We start from the raw sequence: 23,239 nt of genomic DNA, 5'->3' as shown, positions 1-23,239 counted from the left end.
GCCGGTCACACACCACAGGCCGGAGCGGAGCGAGCTGAGCGCCCTGGGAAGACCCTGGAGCTGCTAGGCGGCTGCCCCAGCCTGTACTGCTTTCTTGCTACAGCTGCCCAGTGGCAGAGCCCGACTGGCAGAGCTCAACTGACACTCTGTCTCTCGTCACCCTGACCGCAGGCTCACGTGTGTCAGTGTCAGTTACCCACAGTCAACCGCAGTCAAAAATCCTGCGCAGGGACCATACGCTGTTCGCAGCCCACGCTCCCGAGTCACTCCCGCAGGCCGTCCTTCCCGTCCTGCCCCATCTTCTCTGGTGCCCAGCCCGTGAGCGCCGCTTTCCCTGAGTGTGCCCACGACAGTCCGCTCGCTCGGGGCTCACTCTGTGGGCCCTGCGACAGACAGCGGGTACGGGTACCCATCAGCACTGTGTACCCGCCTCCCAGGTCCCCGGCGTCACCTCTGTGGTCTGTAGCACAGGGCAAAGCAGGCGCTAGGCGGCACCCACCAAAGGCACCGTTCCTCTGCCTCCATGGCTCCCTCGCCCGTGTCTGGCTTTTTCACCCACACCCTGAAAGTTGTGTGTTCACTCTTGATGGGTAACATCACTTAAAAAGTCAATTAACAGTTAACAAATAAAGAAGAAACACCAAAATAGTGATTTTGACTGACCTCAGATTGACTTTCTGCTTAAACTTAAGGTTGATTCAGACTACGACTTGGAAGCATCACTTATGCCCTGAAAAATAACAAAATAAATGTTTGTTCTTCTATTATGAAGTTATTAGAAGAAAAATACCAGAGATGCAATATAAAAGTCTGATTACCTCCAAATTAACCTGAAGTATTACGTTAAGATTATGAGAAACTATTTACCATTCTAAAGTGAAACAGATACATCAGAAATGACAATGCAAAACTATTTAAAGATCTCTTATGCTTTCAAACTATCTTTACTTGAACAATTCACCAACAACGACAGATAATTTGGGGCTTATCACACATGCTAAGGAAAAAGAAGCAACAAGTCTTTGAAAAGATTTAATTCACCTTCTATTAAGTGGTACAAATACGGCAAACAGATGCATTAATTCATATTTTTTCTATGGAACTTCAGGGTTAAAATTAAACACTAGCAAGTTACCAAACAAACAGCTTCATCTTGTCCCCAATAGATCAGAGCTTTTTACAATTAGGAGGAAAACCATTTTATTCATCTCTGATAAGGCACACACATAAGGTAGCTTCCTACAGATGTAAGCACTGAAAGCCAAAGCCAGCCAGTGGTCTGCAGTCTCCCAACAGCCCCTGGGGTCCCGCCCCACAAGGCGTCCCGCCCCACCAGGGTTCTGCACGTCAATTCCACTGCTCCCGGCAGCCGTTTCTTTGTTTTTTTTTTTTTTAATTTTGATACAGCAGCGTGAGATTGAGAGAAGGGGAGATAGAAAGGGAGAGAGAGCTGCAGCCAGCCCCGCTGCCCCACCCTGATGATGGCCCTGCAGGTGGCAGTGAGGCGAGGCGGGAGCCCAGGTCTTCACATGAGTGTTGGTGTGCTCACCTGGCGCCTCTCTCCTTCTCACTTTCTTTGATTTAACAGGACAAAGAAAAAGTGGGGGGGAGGGAGATAGAAGAGAGAATGAAAGACACCGGCAGCCAGCAGCGCCCGCCCCGCCCCGCAGAGGGAAGCTGCTGGCCTGGCAAGTGAGGCAGACCCAGCCCGGCAGGAGGCGGAGTTCTGTCCTGTGCCCCCTCTTCAGCCTCAGCGGAGCTCTGGGTGGGTCTCACTGCTCACAGTTCCCAGACAGAAAGACGTGGTACAGGAAGCATGGCTCGGCTGCCTGCAGCCCAGAGGCCCAGCCAAGGCCGTGCTCAGAACAGCAGCCCAGCACCTAGTCAGCGCGCTCCCGCCATGACTCCTTACCGCCATCTGCAATGCTCAGACTTGACTTTTCTAGAAATCACCTAGTCAGCGCGCTCTGGCCATGGCTCCTTACCGCCATCTGCAATGCTCAGACTTGGCTTTTCTAGAAATCACCTAGTCAGCGCGCTCCGGCCATGACTCCTTACCGCCATCTGCAATGCTCAGACTTGACTTTTCTAGAAATCACCTAGTCAGCGTGCTCCGGCCATGACTCCTTACCGCCATCTGCAATGCTCAGACTTGACTTTTCTAGAAATCACCTAGTCAGCGCGCTCCGGCCATGACTCCTTACCGCCATCTGCAATGCTCAGACTTGACTTTTCTAGAAATCACCTAGTCAGCGCGCTCCCGCCATGACTCCTTACCGCCATCTGCAATGCTCAGACTTGACTTTTCTAGAAATCACCTAGTCAGCGAGCTCCCGCCATGACTCCTTACCGCCATCTGCAATGCTCAGACTTGGCTTTTCTAGAAATCACCTTGTCAGCGCGCTCCAGCCATGACTCCTTACCGCCATCTGCAATGCTCAGACTTGACTTTTCTCTAAATCACCTAGTCAGCGTGCTCCCGCCATGGCTCCTTACCGCCATCTGCAATGCTCAGACTTGACTTTTCTAGAAATCACCTAGTCAGCGTGCTCCCGCCATGACTCCTTACCGCCATCTGCAATGCTCAGACTTGACTTTTCTCTAAATCACCTAGTCAGCGTGCTCCCGCCATGACTCCTTACCGCCATCTGCAATGCTCAGACTTGGCTTTTCTAGAAATCACCTAGTCAGCGCGCTCCGGCCATGACTCCTTACCGCCATCTGCAATGCTCAGACTTGACTTTTCTCTAAATCACCTAGTCAGCGTGCTCCCGCCATGACTCCTTACCGCCATCTGCAATGCTCAGACTTGACTTTTCTAGAAATCACCTAGTCAGCGCGCTCCCGCCATGACTCCTTACCGCCATCTGCAATGCTCAGACTTGACTTTTCTCTAAATCACCTAGTCAGCGTGCTCCCGCCATGACTCCTTACCGCCATCTGCAATGCTCAGACTTGACTTTTCTAGAAATCACCTAGTCAGCGCGCTCTGGCCATGGCTCCTTACCGCCATCTGCAATGCTCAGACTTGGCTTTTCTAGAAATCACCTAGTCAGCGCGCTCCGGCCATGACTCCTTACCGCCATCTGCAATGCTCAGACTTGACTTTTCTAGAAATCACCTAGTCAGCGCGCTCCGGCCATGACTCCTTACCGCCATCTGCAATGCTCAGACTTGACTTTTCTAGAAATCACCTAGTCAGCGCGCTCCCGCCATGACTCCTTACCGCCATCTGCAATGCTCAGACTTGACTTTTCTAGAAATCACCTAGTCAGCGCGCTCCCGCCATGACTCCTTACCGCCATCTGCAATGCTCAGACTTGGCTTTTCTAGAAATCACCTTGTCAGCGCGCTCCAGCCATGACTCCTTACCGCCATCTGCAATGCTCAGACTTGACTTTTCTCTAAATCACCTAGTCAGCGTGCTCCCGCCATGGCTCCTTACCGCCATCTGCAATGCTCAGACTTGACTTTTCTAGAAATCACCTAGTCAGCGTGCTCCCGCCATGACTCCTTACCGCCATCTGCAATGCTCAGACTTGACTTTTCTAGAAATCACCTAGTCAGCGTGCTCCCACCATGACTCCTTACCGCCATCTGCAATGCTCAGACTTGACTTTTCTCTAAATCACCTAGTCAGCGTGCTCCGGCCATGACTCCTTACCGCCATCTGCAATGCTCAGACTTGACTTTTCTAGAAATCACCTAGTCAGCGCGCTCCCGCCATGACTCCTTACCGCCATCTGCAATGCTCAGACTTGGCTTTTCTAAAATCACCTAGTCAGCGTGCTCCCGCCATGACTCCTTACCGCCATCTGCAATATTCAGACTTGACTTTTCTCTAAATCACCTAGTCAGCGTGCTCCGGCCATGACTCCTTACCGCCATCTGCAATGCTCAGACTTGACTTTTCTAGAAATCACCTAGTCAGCGCGCTCTGGCCATGACTCCTTACCGCCATCTGCAATGCTCAGACTTGACTTTTCTAGAAATCACCTTGTCAGCGTGCTCCGGCCATGACTCCTTACCGCCATCTGCAATGCTCAGACTTGACTTTTCTAGAAATCACCTTGTCAGCGCGCTCCGGCCATGACTCCTTACCGCCATCTGCAATGCTCAGACTTGAATTTTCTAGAAATCACCTAGTCAGCGCGCTCCGGCCATGACTCCTTACCGCCATCTGCAATGCTCAGACTTGACTTTTCTAGAAATCACCTAGTCAGCGTGCTCCGGCCATGATTCCTTACCGCCATCTGCAATGCTCAGACTTGACTTTTCTAGAAATCACCTAGTCAGCGTGCTCCGGCCATGACTCCTTATCGCCATCTGCAATGCTCAGACTTGACTTTTCTCTAAATCACCTAGTCAGCGTGCTCCCGCCATGACTCCTTACCGCCATCTGCAATGCTCAGACTTGACTTTTCTAGAAATCACCTAGTCAGTGTGCTCCGGCCATGACTCCTTACCGCCATCTGCAATGCTCAGACTTGACTTTTCTCTAAATCACCTAGTCAGCGTGCTCCCGCCATGACTCCTTACCGCCATCTGCAATACTCAGACTTGACTTTTCTAGAAATCACCTAGTCATCGTGCTCCGGCCATGACTCCTTACCGCCATCTGCAATGCTCTGACTTGACTTTTCTAAAATCACCTAGTCAGGGTGCTCCCGCCATGACTCCTTACCGCCATCTGCAATGCTCAGACTTGATTTTTCTAGAAATCACCTAGTCAGCGCGCTCCGGCCATGACTCCTTACCGCCATCTGCAATACTCAGACCTGACTTTTCTAGAAATCACTACGAAGTGCTGATTTTTCTTATTCGTGTCTGGTGGTTGGCTGTACTCTCAATTCTCTGTTCCTAACTTGCCACAGACTTCACATACCTACATGCACACTCATCACAAGTCACGTGAGCGCAGCGGATTACCCACTCTGCACTGCTTAGCTTTCATCTACAAAGAGGAGCAACAGGACGGGAAGACAGCGCGGGCACCACTGCCTGAGGACCAGGTGCACCCGCCCTCCCTCCCCCCCTTCCCCTTCATCTAGAAAAGAGGGAGGAAGGGAGAAGAAAGAAAGAGAAGAGAGAACACCAGCGAAGCCCTGCCAGAAAAAGGATAGGGAAGGGGGGCAGGCAGTGGCGCACCTGGTCCAGCACACAAGTCACAGCACAAGGGACCCGGGTGCGAGGCCCCTGTCCCCACCTGCAGGGGAAGCTTTGAGTGGTGAAGAAGGGCTGCAGGCGTCTCCCTTTCATTATTTGATTGTTGCTGCTGGGCCCTTAATGCTCTCAGTTGACTTGTTCAGACAGACAGACACAGACGGACTGAGGGAAAGACCTCAGCATCAGATCTCCCCGAAATGTGGAAGCCTGGCTCAAACCCGGGTGGTGTGCACAGCCAAGCAGGCACGCTAATGAAATGAGTCATTCTGCCAGGCCGAAAGCAATCATTCCTATTCAATCTCATTTTCTTTCTTCCTTTTTTTTTTTTTCTTTTAGTATTTGGGACCTGAAAAAATAAATTTCTAAATAAGTTATCTAGAAGTAATCTACAACTGACCCAGAATTCACTGTTGATCTCGCGAACTCCCACCTACTTCTCAGTCACTGTAGGTATGTATACACGTGGCTTCTAACTTCCTGTATACAAAGACGCTTGCGCCTAGAGCCGCTTTTCTGCCCATTAAAAACTGGTCTGGGGAGTTGGGCGGTAGTGCAGCAGGTTAAGCACACGTGGCGCAAAGCGCGGCTTTAAGAATCCCAGTTCAAGCCCCCAGCTCCCCAGCTGCAGGGGAGTCGCTTCACAAGTGGTGAAGCAGGTCTGCTGGTGTCTGTCTTCCTCTCCCCCCGTTTTCCCCTCCTCTCTCTATTTCTCTCTGTCCTATCAACAACAATAATATCTATAACAACAACAATAATAACTAGAACAATAAAACAACAAGGGCAACAAAAGGGAATAAATAAATATTAAAAAAAAAAAAACTGGGCTGAAGTGGGCCGGGCAGCGGCTGAGCCCAAGAACCGGGCTGGGCCACCTGCTCGCTCTCCGCCTGAAGGGGGGACGCCTCACAAGCAGTGAAGCAGGTCTGCAGGTGTCTGTTTCTCTCCTTATCAAATAAAATACGAAGGAAAAAAATGCCCACCGGTGACAGCACCCAGCTTCAGCTACGGCCTTGGGGAGGGAAACGTCACTAGGTCGGTGAGAATCACACAGGCACACGCGCGCACACACGCACCACCTAGAATCTCCTGATAGTTAAAAGCTGTGGGTGGTGGCGCACCCAGGAAAGTACATGTTACACGCACGGGCAAGGACGGGGGTTCAAGCCCCTGGAATCTACATAGAGGGAGAAGCTTCACAAGCAGTCAGACAATGCTGCCGCTGTCTCTCCCCTATCTATTTCTATCAAACAAACAATAGTAATAAATGTACTTCAAAAATGTGATTTAAGTACAGAGGATGAATATAAATAAAATGAGTGCACAGAAAACCAAGAGTTTTGTCCTTCTGGAAGACAACCTAGTTGTACTGCAGTAACTTGTCAAAACTGTGTGTGCTCTGACCCCAAATCGCACTGCAGGGACGACTTCAGACTATAAACGAAGATTTCACCAGATAACTCAAAAGCCTGCAGCATGTGACTGACTGTAAGCATCGTCTCTCCGCTAACAGTCAAAGGCCAACAGCGAGGTGACAAGTGAACCACACAGAGGACTCCGACTCAGACAGGAAAAGGAGCAGTGCAGAGGGAGTGTGTCACGGTTCTGAGTGCGAGTCAGCTGCCTAGCACTGCCCATGCCACCATGTGCGGGGACCCAGGTTCAAGCCCCAGACCCCACCTGCAGATGGGAAGGTCCATGGTCGGTGAGGCAGCACAGGAAGTACCCTATGTCCCCTTCCCTCTCAGTTTCTGTCCTATCAGAGGAACAAATAGTATCAAACAACAGTAACACTCTCATTGCGGGTTATGGGTCTCTCCTGTGAAACAAATCTTTTAAAAAGCTAAATGGGCGGGCAATGGCACACGGAAGCAGGTTCAAGTCTCCAGTCCTCACCTGGGAAGAGAGGAAGCTTCATGAGCAGTGGAATAATATTGGAGGTGTCTCTCCTCTCTAACTTCCTCTTCTCTCTCAGTGTATCTGTGTCTATCCAAAATAAATATTTTTTAAAACCGGACTAAGTGAAGAAAATAATGTGGTATGCTAATGATGATGTCACTCAGTTTTTTCTTTTAAAGCTATAAGCTCCAAAGTGCTGGGTTGAACCCCCCGCAGCCAGAGCAGAGCAGTACTCCAGTAAAAATAAAAGTCTGTTAGAACAGTTATTGAAGTTTTTTTTTTTGCCTCCAAGGTTATTGCTGGGGCTGGGTGCCTGCACTACGAAACCACTGCTCCTGGAGGCCATTTTTACCCCCTGCTTTGTTGGCCTTGTTGTTCTCATTATTGTTATCATTGCTGCTGCTGTTGTTGGATAGGACAGAGAGAAATCGAGAGAGGAGGGGAGACTTAGGGGGGAGAGAAAGAGAGACACCTGCAGACCTGCTTCATTGCCTGTGAAGCAACCCTCCTGCAGGTGGGGAGCCGGGGGATTGAACCGGGATCCTCCTGCCGGTCCTTGCGCTTTGCGCCACGTGCGCTTAACCCGCCGCTCTACCGCCTGACCCCCGTTATTGAAGTTTTTAATATCACTTGCTAAAGCAGCCATCATTTGTATATGCTTCTCAGACATACTGCATAAGAAAAACAGCTGAAAATGAAAATGTCATGTTTGTTTCAAAGTCCTTAAATAGCAGCTGAAAAGTCAAGGATGCAGAAACACACACCCACCCCTTTAGCCAGCAGGTTATATAAACTGGGGCTTAGCTGTGAGTTCCTCCTCTTTCTGACAGAGGGTGAGAGGCAGAGACTTGCTGTGCTGCCCGCCCCTGTCTGTAGCCCCCTGTGCAGCCAGAGCTGGGTCTGGAAGCCGATCCTCACACCCGCGACACAGCACACACTCCATTCTCCATTCTCGGATACCCAAGGTCAAATGGTTCTCACATCCAACACTAAAGTCAGGAAAGACAAAGGGAAACACTTCTATTCTAGCAGCTCCGCCCTCCACACTACGCTTCCTCGAATGACAAGTTTTCAGTTTCAGTTCAGGCTGGGTGGCCATGACACTGGTATAGGTTAGTCTTGCTAGTATATGAAATGCGGTTAAGAAAACACGTGGGGACCAGGTGGCAGCAGGTTAACCCAAGGTACAAAGCACAAGGACCAGCTTAAACATCCCGGTTCGAGCCCCCGGCTCTCCACCTGCAGGGGGGGGGGGGGGGTCGGGGTTACTTCATAGGCACTGAAGCAGGTCTGCACGTGTCTGTTTTTCCCCCTCTGTCTTCCCAGGGGGAACGGCTGAGCCACAGAACTGGGCCACAAAATATGCAAACTGATCCCAGAGCCTCTCACTGAGCGCGGCTATGAGGAGGTTGGAAAGCAAAGGGGCCAGACTAGCGCAGCAGGCAGAGCAAGGCCCCGAGCTGGACTAGAGCAGCAGGCAGGACAAGGCCCCGAGCTGGACTGAGCAGCAGGGGGACAAGGCCCCGAGCTGGACTGAGCAGCAGGCGGGACAAGGCCCTGAGCTGGACTGAGCAGCAGGCGGGACAAGGCCCCGAGCTGGACTGAGCAGCAGGCGGGACAAGGCCCCGAGCTGGACTAGCGCGGCAGGCGGGACAAGGCCCCGAGCTGGACTGAGCAGCAGGGGGACAAGGCCCCGAGCTGGACTGAGCAGCAGGCAGGACAAGGCCCCGAGCTGGACTGAGCAGCAGGGGGACAAGGCCCCGAGCTGGACTGAGCAGCAGGCAGGACAAGGCCCCGAGCTGGACTAGAGCAGCAGGGGGACAAGGCCCCGAGCTGGACTGAGCAGCAGGCAGGACAAGGCCCCGAGCTGGACTGAACAGCATGGGGACAAGGCCCCGAGCTGGACTGAGCAGCAGGCAGAGCAAGGCCCCGAGCTGGACTGAGCAGCAGGCAGAGCAAGGCCCCGAGCTGGACTGAGCAGCATGGGGACAAGGCCCCGAGCTGGACTGAGCAGCAGGCGGGACAAGGCCCCGAGCTGGACTGAGCAGCAGGGGGACAAGGCCCCGAGCTGGACTGAGCAGCAGGCAGAGCAAGGCCCCGAGCTGGACTGAGCAGCAGGGGGACAAGGCCCCGAGCTGGACTGAGCAGCATGGGGACAAGGCCCCGAGCTGGACTGAGCAGCAGGCAGGACAAAGCCCTGAGCTGGACTGAGCAGCAGGGGGACAAGGCCCCGAGCTGGACTGAGCAGCAGGGGGACAAGGCCCCGAGCTGGACTGAGCAGCAGGCGGGACAAGGCCCCGAGCTGGACTGAGCAGCAGGCAGGACAAGGCCCCGAGCTGGACTGAGCAGCAGGGGGACAAGGCCCCGAGCTGGACTGAGCAGCACGCGGGACAAGGCCCCGAGCTGGACTGAGCAGCATGGGGACAAGGCCCCGAGCTGGACTGAGCAGCAGGGGGACAAGGCCCCGAGCTGGACTGAGCAGCACGCGGGACAAGGCCCCGAGCTGGACTGAGCAGCAGGGGGACAAGGCCCTGAGCTGGACTGAGCAGCAGGCAGGACAAGGCCCCGAGCTGGACTGAGCAGCATGGGGACAAGGCCCCGAGCTGGACTGAGCAGCAGGCGGGACAAGGCCCCGAGCTGGACTGAGCAGCAGGGGGACAAGGCCCCGAGCTGGACTGAGCAGCAGGCGGGACAAGGCCCCGAGCTGGCTGGGCGCGGACAGCTGCGGCCTCCCGAGTGGCTGGGCAGATGCACAAAGGCTCTGCAAAGAGGCTCCGCATGCGAAGTCCCGGGTTCAGTTCCCGGCTCCACCACAAGCCAGAGCCAGCCTGGGCGTGTCAAGCAGCAGAAATGTATCTCCAGGGCGGCGAGACCCCCGCCCACAAAGCTGGAAGCCCGAGGGCAAGGGCAGCAGAGCGACCCCGGGCTCCGCTCTGTGGGCCCAGAGAGCAAGGACCTGGGTTCAAGCCTGCAGGGTCCGGCTCCCACCTTCCTCCAGATTCCTCTCTCTCTCCCTCTCTCCTTCTCTCCGTCTCTCTCCCTTTCCCTCTCCGTCTCTCCCTCTCCCTCCCTCTCTCTCTCCCTCCCTCCCTTTCCCTCTCTCTCTCTCCCTCCCTCTCTCCTTCTCTCTCTCCCTCCCTCTCTCCTTCTCTCTCTCCCTCCCTCTCCCTCTCTCTCCCTCCCTCCCTCTCTCCTTCTCTCTCTCCCTCCCTCCCTCTCTCCTTCTCTCTCTCCCTCCCTCCCTCTCTCTCCCTCCCTCCCTCTCTCCTTCTCTCTCTCCCTCCCTCTCCCTCTCTCCCTCCCTCTCTCTCCCTCTCTCCTCTCTCTCCCTCCCTCTCCCTCCCTCTCTCTCTCTCCTTCTCTCTCTCCCTCTCTCCTTCTCTCTCTCCCTCTCTCTCCCTCCCTCTCTCCCTCTCCCTCTCCCTCCCTCTCTCCCTCCCTCTTCCTCTCTCCCTCTCCCTCTCCCTCTCTCCTTCTCTCTCTCCCGTGCGCTGAGCTCGAGTCAAAGGCCCCATCTGCAGACAGTCACAGGTCCGTGTGTCGGGCCCCCACCTGTCACACCGCGCCCCGGCAGGGGAGGCTTCTCCAGGGGTGAAGCAGGGCTGCGGGTGTCTCGCTGCCTCTCCCGCCCTCCCCTCTGCATTTCTGGCCGTCTCTATCCAATAAAGACAATAAAAATTAAAAGGGAAAAAAAAAAAAAAAAAAAAGCGCCATCCTTTGAAGGGGCACAAGCGAGCCTGTGCTAGTAACTGACAAGAAGATCCTGGTCCGGGAGTTGGCGCGGCGGCCAAGGCGCTGGACTCTCAAGCGCGAGGTCCCCAGTTCGATCGCCGGCAGCCCACGCACCTGAGCGACGTCTGGCGCTCTCTCTCTCGCGCTCTCTCTCTCTCTGTCTCCTCCGACGTTTCTCATTAATAGATAAAGTCTCTAAAGAAGGAGAAGAAAATCCTAAGCTTACGGCCACGTGGCAAGTGTCACGCGGTGTCTGTCCCCAGACGGAAAAGGAAAACAGGCAGGACACACGGACACAGGATCCATCCAGACGGCGACCCGGGAGCCGGCGCATCCGCGGCCCGGCGAGCGGCGCCCACACGAGGCTAGAGGGGGAAGCTGCGAGTCGCGCCGGGACCCGGGTTCGAGCCCCCGGGGGCCCCCAGCTGCCGGGCTGCGGGGGTCTCCCTGCCTCTCTCCCTCGGCCTCCCCGCCCCTCTCGATCCGTGTCTGGCTGTCCCTGGCCAGGAACCAAACAACAACGATAACAGTAATAATCAAGCAATCCGTGAGTTCAAGTCTGCGTTCACTTTGCTCTTCCGAGACACAGCTGCCAACCATCACAGTCCGGGCAGCGCCGATGCCAGGGATAAGCCGGGCCCCGACACGCGCGCGCAGACAGACGGACGGACGGACACACAGGGCAGCGGACACGAGAACTCCGGGAAGTGTCCGCTCGAAAGAGCCCCGGCACCCAGCAGGCCGCCCCGCCCCCGCCCCGCGCCTGCGCAGTAGGAGCCGCCCCGCCCCCGCCCCGCGCCTGCGCAGTAGGAGCCGCCCCCGCCCCGCCCCGCCCCGCCCCGCCCCGCCCCGCGCGGCCCCCACGGCGCACGCGCACTGCCCAACGGCCCGCCCGAGCCAACAATGCCTCCCTCCCCGGGCAACCAGCTAGACAAAGGGCTCGCGGGCGCGCTCTGCAGCCACATGGCCTCGTTTGCAGGGAGGCCGCCGCTGCGGCTCGCCCCGGCAGGTGGCTGCGGCCGCCGTGCGGAGCTGACACTCCAGCGGTCGCGCCCAACACGCAGCCTACGCGCCTTTGAAGTTTTGCTCCCTCCGCCACAGCCCAAGTCTGCAGTGACGGCCCCGCGAGCTCCCGACGCTTACGGGGCTCTTCACCCCTTACCCAGTGTGACGGCCGAGCACCGCTGTCGTCGCCGTCCCCGCGATGCCTCTCCCACCCTTTTCGATGCTTCCACTTGAATACGAACTAGACAAGATGGCGCCGGGCGGGCCTGACCCGGAAGTGGATACTAATAACATCCGGCTGTCCGCTGAAGCCGCGCCGCTCCCCCGCCTACCTCGCGGACACGTGACGCCGGCTGAGCGAAGCGTCAGGAAGCCATGTTTGTTCCGGGCAAGCTCACGTGGCCCGTGTAGGCCGCCCTGAGTCGCGGACCCTGCCTCGCTGTGCGGGGTAGCCCGCGCCGTGGGCGACTCGCTGGCGCACAGTGACCACTGGCGTCTTCGGCCTGCGGCGCCTTTGATGCATGTGCGTCTCTGAACACGGAGGAGGCACCCCCGTCCAAAAGCCTTGCTCCTCCCTAAGGGGCGGGCGGCGCGACGCTGGGACTACGGGGCGGCCGCAGGGTCCGCGTCCGGGTCCGGGTCGGGGTCCGGCGGGGAGACGGGGGTCCGGCCCCGCGCAGCCCTGGGCTCCATCCGGGCCCTGCGCAGGAGGGCGCGGCTAACGGGAGTTGGGGGTCGGGCGGCGGCGCGGAGCGCAGGGACCCGCGTGAGGATCCCGGTTCGAGCCCCCCGGCTCCCCACCTGCAGGGGCGTCGCTTCCCGGGCGGCGAGGCAGGTCTGCAGGTGTCTGTCTGTCTCTCCCCCTCTCTGTCTTCCCCTCCCTCTCTCCATGTCTCTCTGTCCTATCTAATAACAGCGACGACATCAATAACAACAATAACTACAACAATAAAATAAGGGCAACAAAAGAGAATAAATTTTTTTTTTTTAATTAAAAAGAAAAAAAGACGTGACGTTGGATAACATGGCTCAGTCTTCCATATAACGTTATGCATGTACAAGCGATGGTATTTACTGTCAATGGTAAAACATGGATTCCCCAGTAAAGCAATTTTAAAAAGAAAAAAAAAATAAAAGAGAGAGAAGTTGGAGCTGGCAGGAAAGCTCGTCTAGACATGGCATTGGCTTTATCATGACGGAAAAGTGGATGCTGTGGTCTCTCCCTCAGTCCATCTGGGGGGAAAAGATGAGCTTGGAGTTGTGAAATCCCAGCGATGGTAAAGAAAAATCGAATTAAAAAGATGACTTCATGGGCCATGGAGATAGTGTAATGACTATGCAAAAAAAGGCCCCTCACGTCGTCTGCTCTATCCCTACCTTTGGGCTCCTGTCTATTAAACACTTTTTTTTATATGTAATTTTAAAAATATTTGTTTTTATTGTTGTTGGATAGGACAGAGAGAAATGGAGAGAGGAGGGGAAGACAAAGAGGGGGAGAGAAAGACAGACACCTGCAGACCTGCTTCACCGCCTGGGAAGCGACCCCCCTGCAGGTGGGGAGCCGGGGGCTCGAACCAGGATCCTTTTGCAGGTCCTTGCAATTGCGCCACCTGCGCTTAACCCGCTGCGCTACCGCCCGACTCCCAAAATATATATATATATATTTTTTAAATATGGAACGCTTCACGAATTTGCTTGTCATCCTTGCGCAGGGGCCATGCTAATCTTCTCTGTATCGTTCCAATTTTAGTATATGTGCTGCCGAAGCGAGCACAAAATATTTTTATTTTATTTTCCCTTTTGTTGCCCTTGTTTTTCACTGTTGTCGTAGTTACTAGTAGTTATTATTGTTGTTGTTACTGATGTCGTTGTTGTTGGATAGGACAGAGAGGAGGGGAAGACAGAGAGGGGGAGAGACAGACAGACACCTGCAGACCTGCTTCACCGCCTGTGAAGCGACTCCCCTGCAGGTGGGGAGCCGGGGGCTCGAACCGGGATCCTTACGCAGGTCCTTGAGCTTCGCGCCACGTGCGCTTAACCTGCCGTGCCACGCCTGACTCCCAAAGAATATTTATTTATGCATGAGAGAGAAAGAACCAGACATCACTCTGATTGATACATGTGCCTCCGGGGATCGAACTGGGCACCTCATGGTTGAGAATCCAATGCTTTATCCACTGCTCCACCTTCCAGACCACCTATTAACCATTTTGTCTGGGCGGGGATAGCATAGTGGTTGTGCAAACAGACTCTGATGCCTGAGGCTCTGACGTGTCTGGTTCAATTCCCCCACACCACCACCAGCCAGAGCCCATCGGTGCTCAGGTAAAACAAAAATACATTTTGTCCTGCTTTATATCTTACCGCCTTTCAGCCAACAAGTTGCAGATGCTACCGTGACGCCAACCTGACTTCCCTGGGCAGACGCCCTGACCCATGTGTCCTGGAGCCTCCCCAGAGCCCTGCCCCACTAGGGACAGACAGACACAGGCTGGGGGTGTGGATCCACCTGCCAACACCCATGTCCAGCGGAGAAGCAATGACAGAAGCCACAACTCCCACCTGCTGCTCCCACAATGACCCTGGGTCCATGCTCCCAGAGGGGTAGAAATGATAGGGGCAAGATGACGAGAGCGTTCTGAACTCCCAACTCCATCAGGACCCAGAGAGAGAAGAGGAAATAAGGACATTCAGAAGTAGCAACAGGTGGAGGAGGTGTGACCATAGAAAAATCGGAGATGAGTATATATAATAGTCAACCCATATCTTTGACCTTGGGAAGAGCACTGCAGTTTCCAGTGGAGGCGGGTGGGGACACAGACTCTGGTGGTCGGAGTGGTGTGAAATTATACTCCTGTTACCTCATAGTTTTATAAATCAATAGTAAGTCACTAATAAAATTTATAAACAAAACAGCAAGTAAATACGTTGTAAAAAAATGACTGCAACATGAAATATATTCTAAATATAGCTACATAAGCAAAAAAGTGTTGGTAGGTAAAATATTTCGTCAGTCATGCGTCCTGCAAAACTACAGGCCCAGTCTTGAAAGACAATTTAATATTTTATTATCATTTTATACATAAAGATAATGCTCAATGAATTACATCGCTATTTTCTAGTAAAAACACTGCAGAAAGCAGTAAATATATTACCAGTATTCAAAGATTTTAAATATAGTCATCTTTTAAACAGGTTTGAATAGATGATTCCAGGAACCAATAGATTCTAAATACCTAAAAATAGTCTCTAGTGCACTGGGTAAGAATACATAAAGGTTCGATTTTATTACATACAGCACATTTGGCTCAGGTGTACTTGACTGGGTAGCATGCAGATTAATTATGAATTTAAGAAAAGCATCAGGATATTCCCGTATGTTATGAAAATTAAATGAATTGATACATTTCACAGTGATAAAATCACTGACTAAAATCATACATGCAAGTTAGGAACTATTAAACATACTACAGTAAAATACCTCTGTTGACACCTTTAGAATAAGAAAACAGGTGCCAGCTTTATAAGCTGACACACTACCGTCCTCATTGAACACTCAAAAAGGTGGTCGTCACACCAGTCTTAAAAACGCTACATGATAAAAATAAGTAAGTATGTTTTGGCTATATGAAAAATACATAATTGTCACATAGTCAAAAATTCATCATTTCAAATCTGGCAAATCTAGGGGACACTGGAGTTAGAGCCACCCTGTAAACCAGTTTCTAAATAAAGCTAGTAAGACTTCTCTAGTTTACTTCTGAACGGCCAAATACGACATTTGTGTGCTGAGGATCTGTAAACATTCTCACCCATTTGTGCTGATTCCTGAGGTCATCTGGAAACTAGCTGTTAGAGCAGCTTTACATTCATCAACAGTACCCTGACAAACATGGTTTGGGAATATTCAAGATTAAAAACAAAACTTATATGTAGGCCCATTTATAACATCACATTTTCTCATCACAAGAGTTATCTTTCAGCAGTTCTTAGGTTACTGGAATCTATTTCCGGAAGAAGAGAAGCATTCAGAATCTCTAGGTCATAGCAAAAAGTGAGATTTCAGGATTAGCCTGTTTCATGCTATGAAAACGAATGTAGTGGTCCGGGAGGTGGTGCAGTGGTAAAGCACTGGACTCTCAAGCATGAGGTCCCGAGTTCAATCCCAGGCTGTACAAGTTCTCTCTCTCTCTCCTCCTTTCTCATTAATAAATAAAAATAAATTGAAAAAGAAAAGCGTCCTGTCTGCACACTACTTCAGGGATAATATCTAAACCATATAGGACTGTCCAGCTTAAAACATGCCAAAGTAATGTCAGCAGTTTCTTGCTCACAGCAAGTGCTCAATACGTATATACTGAATGAATAAATGTGAAATTAAGAAGACTCTCAAGCATGAGGTCCCGAGCTCAACCTCCGGCAGCACATGTACTGGTGTGATGTCTGGTACTCTCTCTCCTATCATTCTCATTAATAAATAAAATATTTTTAAAAAGGAAAAATAAAGAAAAGAGCCACTGGGAGCAATAGATTCATTGAGCCCCGGTGAGAACCCTGTTGGCAATAACGTATATACATATATATTGCTATGGTAGTTTAAGTTCTGCATTTTGCGTATTGTTACCATCTTCAGCACGATTGGTAATCCCATTAATCCACACATCAAACGGCACTGGTAACCCTGATGGCGCTCTGTGTTTACAGATGCAGAAGAGCCGGTCTTAAATCAGGCATCTCCACACGGTCTACAGCCGCTGCTGTGTGTGCTTCCCAAGAGAACGAGCTGAGACAACAGTTCACTGTTCCTTGGCACTAATGATGAAGATGGCTGAACCATGTAGTTGTGTGTTTCAATTCAGTAAAGTAGCCACTAAATCTTCTGAAATTTATTTATTTATTTATTTATTTTTACTTTTTTTTTTTATTTCTTTTTATTTTATTTTATTTTTTTATTTAAGAAAGGATTAATTAACAAAACCATAGGGTAGGGGGGTACAACTCCACACAATTCCCACCGCCCAATCTCCATATCCCACCCCCTCCCCCGATAGCTTTCCCATTCTCTATCCCTCTGGGAGCATGGACCCAGGGTCATTGAGGGTTGCAGAAGGTGGAAGGTCTGGCTTCTGTCATTGCTTCCTCGCTGAACATGGGCGTTGACTGGTCGGTCCATACTCCCAGTCTGCCTCTCTCTTTCCCTAGTAGGGTGGGTCTCTGGGGAAGCAGAGCTCCAGAACACATTGGTGGTGTCTTCAATCCAGGGAAGTCTGGCCGGCATCCTGATGACACCTGGAACCTGGTGACTGAAAAGAGAGTTAACATACAAAGCCAAACAAATTGTTGAGCAATCATGGACCCAAAGCTTGGAAAAGTGGAGAGGAAGTATTAGGGAGGTACTCACTGCAAACTCTAGTGTACTTCTGCTTTCTTACTTTGGTGCCATACTCCAAACTCAGTCAATTTCTGCTTTGCGTTTCTACTTCTTTTTTTTTTTTACATGCATAACATTCCCCAGATTCCCATTTAGCAATACAACTCCCACTATTTCATTCATCATTTTTCATGGACCTGTATTCTCCCCACCCACCCACCCCAGAGTCTTTTACTTTGGTGTAATACTCCAATTCCATTTCAGGTTCGACTTGTGTTTTCTTTTCTAATCTTGTTTTTCAACTTCGGCCTGAGAGTGAGATCATCCCATATTCATCCTTCTGTTTCTGACTTATTTCACTCAACATGAATTTTTCAAGGTCCATCCAAGATCGGCTGAAAACGGTGAAGTCACCATTTTTTACAGCTAAGTAGTATTCCATTGTGTATATATACCACAACTTGCTCAGCCACTCATCTGTTGTTGGACACCTCGGTTGCTTCCAGGTTTTGGCTATTACAAATTGTGCTGCCAAGAACATATGTGTACACAGATCTTTTGGGATGGATGTGTTGGGTTCCTTAGGATATATCCCCAGGAGAGGAATTGCAGGATCATAGGGTAGGTCCATTTCTAGCCTTCTGAGAGTTCTCCAGACTGTTCTCCACAGAGGTTGGACCCATTGACATTCCCACCAGCAGTGCAGGAGGGTTCCTTTGACCCCACATCCTCTCCAGCATTTGCTGCTGTTACCTTTTCTGATGTGTGACATTCTCACAGGAGTGAAGTGATATCTCATTGTTGTCTTGATTTGCATTTCTCTGACAATCAGAGACTTGGAGCATTTTTTCATGTGTTTCTCGGCCTTTTGGATCTCTTCTGTGGTGAATATTCTGTCCAATTCCTCCCCCCATTTTTGGATGGGGTTATTTGTTGTCTTGTTGTTGAGTCTGGTAAGCTCTTTATATATGTTGGTTATTAAACTCTTATCTGATGTATGGCATGTAAAGATCTTCTCCCATTCTGTGAGAGGTCTCTTGATTTGGGTAGTGGTTTCTTTTGCTGTGAAGAAGCTTTTTAATTTGATGTAGTCCCATAGGTTTATACTTGCCTTAGTCTTCCTTGTAATTGGATTCGTTTCATTGAAAATGTCTTTAAAATTTATGCCGAAAAAAGTTCTGCCAATATTTTCCTCTAAGTATCTGATAGTTTCTGGTCTAACATCCAAGTGCTTGATCCACTTGGAATTTACTTTTGTATTTGGTGAAATACAGTGGTTCAGTTTCATTCTTCTGCATGCTTCAACCCATTGTTTCCAACACCATTTGTTGAAGAGACTCTGCTTTCCCCATGTAATAGTCTGGGCCCCTTTGTCAAAGATTAGATGTCCATAGGTGTGGGGCCTCATTTCTGGGCTCTCAATTCTATTCCATTGGTCAGTGTGTCTGTTCATGTTCCAATACCAAGCAGTTTTGATGACAATGGCCCTATAATATAGTTTGAGATCTGGCAGTGTGATGCCTCCGGTTCTGTTCTTTTTTCTCAAGATTGTTTTGGCAATTCTAGGTCTTTTCTGGTTCCAGATAAACATTTGTAGCATTTGTTCTATTCTCCTAAAAAATGTGCTTGGGATCTTGATGGGGATAGCATTAAATTTGTAGATGGCTCTGGGTAATATATTCATTTTGATGATGTTAATTCTTCCAACCCATGAGCATGGAATATCTTTCCACTTCTTTGTGTCTTTTTCAATTTCTTTGAGTAGTGACTCATAATTTTCAGTATACAAGTCTTTCACTTCTTTGGTTAGGTTTATTCCTAGATATTTTATTGTTTTTGTTGCTATAGAAAAAGGAACTGATTTCTGGATTTCAATTTCTTCTAACTTAGTGTTTGCATAGAGGAATGCCACTGACTTTTGAATGTTAATTTTATAGCCTGACACATTACTGTATTGCCTGATGATTTCCAAAAGCTTCTTGCTAGATTCCTTAGGTTTTTCCATGTATACTATCATGTCATCTGCAAATAAGGAGAGTTTGACTTCTTCTCTTCCAATCTGTATTCCTTTAATTCCTTGCTCCTGCCTGATTGCTATGGCAAGAACTTCCAACACTATGTTGAATAGTAATGGTGATAGTGGGCAGCCCTGTCTAGTACCTGATCTGAGGGGAAATGCTTCCAGTTTTTCACCATTGAGTATGATGTTGGCTGTAGGTTTGCTATATATAGACTCCACTATCTTCAGGAATTTTCCATCTATTCCCATTTTTTGTAGTGTTTTGATCATAAAGGGATGTTGTGTTTTGTCAAAGGCTTTCTCTGCATCTATTGATATGACCATGTGGTTTTTGGTCTTGCTTTTGTTGATGTGGTGGATCACATTGATTGATTTACGTATATTAAACCAACCTTGCATGCCTGGGATAAACCCCACTTGGTCATGATGAACAATCTTTTTGATATACTGCTGTATCCGGTTGGCTAGAATTTTGTTCAATATTTTCACATCTATGTTCATCAGAGATATTGGTCTGTAGTTTTCTTTTTTGGTTGTCTCCCTGTCTGCTTTTGGTATCAGGGTGATGTTGGCTTCATAGAAGCTGGCAGGGAGTATTCCAGTGTCTTCAATCTTCTGGAAGACTTTTAAAAGTAGAGGTATTAGTTCTTCTTTGAAAGTTTTGTAGAATTCATTTGTAAAACCATCTGGTCCAGGACTTTTATTTTTGGGAAGATTTTTGATAACTGTTTCAATTTCATTAGCTGTGATGGGCCTGTTCATGTTATCCACTTCCTCTTTACTTAGTTTTGGAAGTTGGTAGGTATCTAGGAAATCATTCATTTCTTCCAGGTTCTCTAGCTTGGTGGCATATAGTTGTTCATAGAAGCCTCGCATGATATGTTGAATTTCTGCAGTGTCTGTTGTGATATCTCCTCTTTCATTTACTATCCGATTTATTTGGGTCTTCTCCCTTTTTTGTTTTGTGAGTCTGGCTAAAGGTTTGTCGATTTTGTTTACTCTTTCGAAGAACCAACATTTACTTTCGTTGATCTTTTGTATGGTTTTCCTATTCTCAATGTTATTTATTTCTGCCCTAACTTTAGTAATTTCTGTCCTTCCGGTTGCTTTAGGGTTCCTTTGTTGTTCTTCTTCTAGGTCTTTAAGATGTGCAATCAGGCTGTTTATTTGTGCCTTTTCTTGTTTCCTAATGTGTGCTTGTATAGCTATGAACTTCCGTCTTAGGACTGCTTTACCTTTGTCCCAAATATTTTGATAGCTTGTGTCTTCATTTTCATTGAACTCTCGAAACATTTTGATTTCTTCCTTGATTTCCTCTTTGACCCAGAAGTTGTTAAGAAGTATACTGTTTAGCTTCCACATTTTAGCACTGTTACTAATCTTTTGTTGATTGTTAAGTGTTAGTTTAATTCCACTGTGGTCTGAGAAGATGCTTGGGATGATTTCAGTGCTCTTGAATTGGCTGATGCTGTCTTTGTGGCCTAACATATGGTCTATCCTTGAGAATGATCCATGTGGATTTGAGTAAAATGTGTATTCCAGTTTCTTGGGATGAATGACTCTGAAAATGTCCAATAGTTCTAGTTTATCTATCTCTTCATTTAGCTCCCTTATGTCTTTACTGATTTTCTTCCTGGATGATCTGTCAAGTTGAGATAGTGGGGTGTTGAAGTCCCCTACTATGATTGTGTTACTGTTAATATATTGCTGTAGCTCTTTCAGTAGAAGTTTGATGTATTTAGATGGCTTCTCATTGGGTGCATAGATACTAATAATTGTTAAGTCCTCTTGATTGACTGATCCTCTAAGCATTAAGTAGTGTCCATTCCTATCTTTTTTAATCTTATGTATTTTAAAGTCTATCATGTCAGATATGAGAATAGCTGTTCCTGCCCTTTTTTGTGGGCCATTGGCTTGAATGATAGTTTTCCATCCTTTCACTTTAAGTCTGTGTTTGTCTTGTTGCGTTAGGTGAGTTTCCTGTAGACAACATATTGTTGGGTTGTGTTTTCTGATCCATCTTGCTACTCTGTGTCTTTTAATAGGTGAATTCAGGCCATTCACATTTATTGATATCAAAGATTGAAGATATTTTAATGCCATTCTTGTAGAGTTTTAGAGTGTTTTGATATATGTTCTATTTGTGGTGGTCTGGTTGTTTATAGGAAACCTTTCAGAACTTCTTTCAAGGCAGGCTTGGTGATGGTTGCTTCCTTCAACTCTTGCTTGTCTGAGAAGGTTTTGATGCCTCCATCTAGTCTGAATGACAGTCTAGCAGGATATAGTATTCTTGGCTGAAAGCCTTTCTCATTGAGCACTCCATAGATATCTTGCCATTCTCTTCTGGCCTGTAGTGTTTGTATGGAGAAGTCTGCTGCTAATCTTATGGGTTTTCCTTTGTAGGTGACTCTTTGTTTTTCTCTTGCAGCCTTGAGGATCCTTTCTTTATCCTTATTCCTTTCCAATCTAAGTATGACATGTCTTGGTGTCTTTAGGTCTGGGTTAATTCTGTTTGGGACCCTCTGGGCTTCTTGAATCTTTATGTCTTTGGTGTTGTCTAGACTAGAGAAATTTTCAGCTATTATGGCCTGGAGAACGCTTTCTTCCTCCCATTCTCTTTCTTCCTCTGGTAAGCCAATAATGCGTATATTGTTTCTTTTGAAGTCATCCCATAGGACTCTGTTGTTGTTTTCAGCATCTCTTAATCTCTTTTTGAGGTCTCTTACTTCTTCTTTAGTTGTCTCTAATTCATCCTCAATCTTGCTAATTCTGTCTTCAGCCTCATTGATTCTATTCTCTCTGCCCTCTACTGCTTTCTGGAGTTCATCTATTTTGTTGCCCTGCTCTGATACTGTTTTAGCTTGTTCAGCTAGTTGCCTTCTTAGCTCAGCAATTTCAGCTTTCAGCTCTCTAATAACCATGAGATTATTAGAATTTTCTTCCATATTCTCATTTGTTGTTCCTGCAGTTCTGATTACAACTTTTTCAAATTCTTTACTCACTCCTGTTATTATTTCCTTAGCTAATGTTTGGATGTTGAACTCATTGTTTTGTGCTTCGCCCTCTGGAGGACTTTTAGCTGGACTCTTGTCCTGGTTCGAGTCTCCATTATTTTTTCTTGTTGTTTTAACCATTTTATATAAGTTAACAGTTTTTTCAATCCCTGAGTTGGAGTTCAGTGGTGTAAAAGCCTTTTTTTTTCCCCCTGTAGGCTATGGTAGCCTGAAGGCTTTTAAACTATCAATAGGCTTCTTGGCTTAATCAATGACTCCTGACCAAGAGATAAAGCAGGGTGTGGCAGAGATAATCCAGTGGTTATGCAAAGAGACTTTCACAGCCCTTCAGCTATGCCACCGAGGTATAGGTCTTCTCCTGAGTTTCCCGGTTAGATCTCTGTGCCCTGGTGTCCCTCCCTGTTGCTGCTCCAGATTCTGAGGGTAGTAGCAATGGAGACTCAGAGTTGTACTTGGTGAGTCTCTGGGGAGTCCTTTCCTCCCTTCAGCTGTCCCCTTGTTGGTGGAGCAGACTGGAGGTGGTGTCTCCACTGACAAACTGTCGAACTGTTAGCAGTCACTTAATCTCTCCTTAGGCCCCTCTCTCCTCTCTGTCACCAGCCACGCGTGTTTGTACTCACGGGTGATTTACTGGGTTTCTGTGGTCATTCTAGTCCTGTCTTGTTTCGGTCCGAGTGGTCTCCTTTGGTATTCCTAGTTGATCCGGGAGAGGAGAGGAGAGGAGAGAAAGCGATCTGCTGCTCGTAGCTCCGCCTCCCCAAACTATTGTATTTACTGTTGAATGTAAAACATTAATTCCCCAATAAAGAAATAAAAATAATAAATAAATAAATAAATAAAAATAAAAAAATTAATAGCTGAATAAGTGATAATATAATGAAATTGTGATCCAAAGAAGTGGCCTGTGTTTTCTCTTCTGATCTTGTTTTCAACTTCTGCCTGTGAGTGACATCATCTTATATTCATCCTTCCATTTCTGACTTATTTCACTTAACATGATTTCTTCAAGCTCCATCCAAGATGGGCTGAAAACGG

At 48.8% G+C, this 23,239-nt stretch overlaps 1 protein-coding gene and 1 non-coding gene across 11 annotated transcripts in view; both read right to left on the bottom strand.

Annotated features, from left to right (window-relative positions):
* PNISR (PNN interacting serine and arginine rich protein) overlaps positions 1-12,076 on the bottom strand; it is a 31,455-nt gene extending 19,379 nt beyond the window's left edge. For 3 of the 10 annotated variants that reach the window (XM_060190723.1, XM_060190729.1, XM_060190730.1), the window contains exons 1-2: positions 11,957-11,975; positions 664-730 (exon numbers count right to left, since the gene is read on the bottom strand). The gene's annotated coding sequence lies outside the window, so the exon portion shown is untranslated. Of the gene's footprint in view, positions 1-663; positions 731-11,956 lie in introns of those variants that run through there. The other 7 variants (XM_060190727.1, XM_060190731.1, XM_060190724.1 and 4 more) reach the window with 6 other exon arrangements.
* A 1,390-nt stretch (positions 12,077-13,466) lies between these two features.
* Positions 13,467-13,573, bottom strand: LOC132538401 (U6 spliceosomal RNA). Its single transcript, XR_009549769.1, has one exon. It is a non-coding gene; the product is annotated as a U6 spliceosomal RNA (small nuclear RNA).
* Positions 13,574-23,239: the final 9,666 nt, after the last annotated feature.

This window comes from Erinaceus europaeus, chromosome 4, assembly GCF_950295315.1.
Source record: "Erinaceus europaeus chromosome 4, mEriEur2.1, whole genome shotgun sequence".
Lineage (NCBI taxonomy): Eukaryota > Metazoa > Chordata > Mammalia > Eulipotyphla > Erinaceidae > Erinaceus > Erinaceus europaeus.
Note: the sequence above shows the minus strand (reverse complement) of the source record. Positions and strands in the feature narration are given on the sequence as shown.